Below are 4,598 nucleotides of genomic sequence, written 5' to 3' on the forward strand. Positions count from 1 at the left end.
CTATTTTTTTTTTTTTTGGCCTTCGGTCCGCGAATGATGCAGCATAATTCTGTCTTTCGCCAATCCTGAAGAAGTTATTGTTGCTTTGCATTATTGGAGTGTTACTTTACTGATATGTGAAACTCCTTTTGCGTTCTTAATTGTTCCGCTTCGCTTTTTGTCAGTTTATTTTGTGCGTTTATTACCACCTTTTCATTTTTCCAATTTTCTATTCCAGTTTTCTTTCCTAAGCACTCCAAAATATTATACTTTATACATCCCAAAGTAGCTCTGGACATAATTTGTGGTGTCCTGCCGCAGAAAAGTATCGTTATCACTAATGGTGACACTGTCTTTAACTTCATTACGTGTTGATTCCCACATGGCATTCTTTTCTAAGGATGATGAAGACACTTGAAGGTTTTCCTCAAGTGGCCGTATGGAATGGGACGCGTGCTTTGACGTGCGGTTAACGTTCGTAACTTTTTTTATCTATCGAAGGTAGTGGAGGGATACATTGTTTTACACATGGTTAATTGGCATCTAGAAAAGGTAGATTGCATAGTAGTGACGCCTTCTTAAATTTTTTGGGATATAGTCCACCGGCAGAAATGATATGTGAACGCTTCTACCGCTGTCTTAGCGTGGTGTGTACCCACTTACAATGTAAACACCGACTAACGGATCAGAAACTCATTACATTTTTGGCCTTCACATGCAACTTCCTGTTGGAAACTATCCTTCAAAATTTAATACAGTATCATTATCACGCCAGTCTCCAAACGCTTTATAATGCCGTTAAAAATGTACTTTTCTTTTTAGATGCTTAGTGGCTTCTAATCTTCAGCAGACAGGAAATGCCAATATGTGCTCTCTTATGTACCTACGTAGAACCTTTTCTCTGTATCTTGAAATATTATAGGCCAGCACGTTTTGTTGGATATACCCGGACAAATAATCGAATAAGACCGGCATGTAATGCATCTCTAATAAAAGTTATGTTCAGTTAGGATTGTAATGCAGAATTGCGACGGCTATCATCGTGGTGTATCATATGGATACTATTATATGGCAAATCGTCAATCCTGTGGGTCAAAGATATCACCGGATTTCAACACACTATTCAAAAAGCCGGAAATGATCAATGCTTCTACATAAACAATGCACATTTAACTGCAAAAAAATAGATGCATGACATCGCAGAAAAATACCGACACTCTTATCTGCTTATAGTAATTAGCTTGTCTACTTGAAAGCTACTTAAGGTTTGGCTAAAGATAGCCGCGCTCGAATATCTCCGAGGTCACAATATGGACAATCAGAACATTTCTCACGTGGTTTTCTATTTATTTCGCTTTCTTAGCTTTCAGCTTGTATGACGTCACTGTGTAAACCGTATGTTACTTCTCTGTCTCTCTCGCACACGCACACACACACTGAAAGATACAGAGGATAATTTATTTTGTATGTTTTTCATTTACTGTGTCAATTCGAACCATTTCTGGCACCCAACGTGAATTCCTACTTATTTCTTTCTCAAAGGTAATAATTTTTACCGGATTCATTAATTATTAATAGCCCCTTTATTTCTAGCATTAGCTGCAGGTCTCATTAAGAAGCGTGTTCTAAAACGCTGTTTCAGTTCCTTGGTGAACTCCATGGGACACATACGAAAAAAATAGTGATATTTGTCCTAATGTAGTCGCATTTGTGACGGATGGTAATTTACATTCGAGAACATCTTTTTCTTACATGGCACCGCTAAGGGATAATGTTTCGGTGTTGCTACTTAGTTTCATTTGCTTTTCTTGATGATTGTGTCAAAACCACAAAAACCCATTTTTTTTTGGTGGCAACCTAATTTATTTTGTGTCAGCACACGATACTAATAACGGACAATGTTTCTCCGGTGTCCTTTAGATTCAGTTCTATCATAAGGGAAGAATCCAATAGTTTCTCGGCTACCAGATTTATTTTGACTTAATCGTGAGCTATATAAAGTCACACAATGCCATAAACCATTTTACCGAGCTATATGGCTCTGTCGTTACGAGAATGGGTACGCATTCGGTGGGATACAGCTTAAAATTTCATTACGGCCATCCAGATTCTGGTTTTCCGCGATTTCACCAAAATGCTTTAGGCGAATGCCGAGACGGTTCCTTTTTAAATGGCACGGTCAGTTTCTTTCCCCCATCCTTGGATCGTCTATGATGCCTTCGTCATCGAAGATAAGACGAAATCTTAATTTCCCTTTCTTTTTGCTATAAGGCGGTTTGTTATTCGCTTCTGTAAACATAGATAGCACTATCGGTAACTGTAAGGAACGTATTTGGCTACGGTTCGTTTTGTACATTTAGGCGTATCCCACGCACAGTCTTCCTACTGTGGAATGAGCCGTTCACACAGAAGACCGTATGCCGAAATGTATTAATACTGCCCTCGTGACGTTCTCTTAATCCAATGTTGGAATGACGTCAGCTGATGTACATTCTGTTCGCTACTTAGTAATAACAGACGCTGAGCGCAATGCCTGGTGAAACTGAAGCGCATCAAATGTAATTACGACTTTGCAGAGACACACCTAGAAATTTTGAGTTAGTGGCTGATCATTCACATCCTACTCACTCTGCAAACAATGGATATATTATTTATACACCATCAAACCTCTGTAGAGCATAGTAATTCGGCGAAAAGTAACGTTCTTTTAATATTTTTAAGAATAGGAACTAAAGTGAACTACCCACTGACGAATGACCGGTTTATTTGGACTAGGGGAAGCTGTGTATCAGTGTTACACTGTTTTGCATAGGGCCTACCTGTTGTCAGAGAAATTAAAAGCAGGGTTTCTGTATAGTATATTGTTCTGGTTCTATTTTTTTCCTTTCCTAATAATGTTAGCTATAACGTAGATTCTACTGCGTGTGTCATCGATGTCGATGGTATCATAAGATCGGAAATAAGGAGTAATGCATATATATGCTGCGACTAGGTGACCGCGGAGGCGTTAACTATCACATACTGTGTAAAAGCGCTAATTATTAAATAACAATATGTGCAGATGTTGGCTAATTCTGTATTTTATAATAAACACACAATCTCATCTAATGTTCTGTTGACTAGAACGCAGTAACAAAGGTTTGTTTTTTAATTTTCCTCTCTCCGTGCTTTAGATGTGCTATAACATATTACGAGGGCAATTTGTGAAAAGAATGCGACTAAAATCTCAGCCCCGGCCACACTTCGTTTTCCGTGTTTCTTCACGAATCATTCAGGCCATTACAAGACCACTGTTTATCCATTCTATCACCCATTCCTCACTAATTTTTTCGTAAAATGATAACTTGGATGAATTTTAGAGATCGGCGCAGAGAGATGAAACATGTAAGTAGTAACTTATAAAGTAAGATCCACTTGTTAACCTTACATTCAAAAATTATCGGTGTATTTCTCTCCTTTTGCGTTTCTGGTATGGCGAGAAAGAACAACCCTATTGTTATTTGTGAAATAAGCTAATTGTAGGTTCGGTGTGACAATTCAATAAGCTATCAAGCTCCAGTTCTTGAAATCTGTATATTTCATCAGTCTTATACAGTATATATATATATATATATATATATAGTCTCTTACGTTTATGTGTTTCACATCTCCTGCTAAAATACTGATTCGAGTTACGCCAAACTTAGCACACGTATCACTTACTATTTGGAAAGAAGCACAGAAACACTGTGCACTATAGAACAGGGTAAGGGGTGGGGGTGGGGGGGTTTGAAATGGCGGTGCCATGGAAGCACAACTCAGAAATTTCTATCGTGATGTCAGACAAATTTTGTGTATACATTACTCACTATTTATATTATTTGCATACGGTATATACATAAAAATCAACTGCCGCATGTGTGGAAGGTCATAATCTAAGAACGGGGTTGACAGATTTTTTTCAGGAAACGGATGGTGTGAAACGGAAAATACAGCGGAAATGTCGGAAATTATAAAATATCATCAGTTAAGAACGGATCGATAGGTTTGGCTGATTCTTGCCTTTGTTGTGTTCGTGACTGTAAGGACAAAGTTTTTATGAAACAAAATTTTTGGAAAAGCCACCGAAAAATTGGGGATTAAAATCAGTCGTTGGCCATCATCACTTGAGAACGGATCGACCGATTTAGTTGATTTTTAAGTTGCGATCAGTTTGACGGTTCTGCTGTCACATGTTTTCATAACAAAAAGTATCAGTATGATATGCAAGTACACATGTAATATATAAATTGGAAATTGTTACCGAAAATATCGAAATTTTTACACGATGCTCTAACAAATATTCGGACAGACGTAGGCTATTACCCTTCTGAACATCCAGACGGAAACAGACATATGGAAGGACGACGACGTTATGTAGGTGGGGGGGGTGGGGGGGTGGGAGGGAGGGAGGGAGGGAGGGAGAGAGAGAGAGAGAGAGAGAGAGAGAGAGAGAGAGAGAGAGAGAGGGAGGGAGGGGGGGGGGGAGAGAGAGAGAGAGAGAGGGAGGGGGGAGAGAGAGAGAGGGGGAGAGAGAGAGAGAGAGAGAGAGAGAGAGAGAGAGAGAGAGAGAGAGAGAGAGAGAGAGGAGGGGGGGGCAA

The sequence above is a fragment of the Schistocerca americana genome, chromosome 10 (genome assembly GCF_021461395.2).
Source record: "Schistocerca americana isolate TAMUIC-IGC-003095 chromosome 10, iqSchAmer2.1, whole genome shotgun sequence".
In the NCBI taxonomy this organism is placed as follows: domain Eukaryota; kingdom Metazoa; phylum Arthropoda; class Insecta; order Orthoptera; family Acrididae; genus Schistocerca; species Schistocerca americana.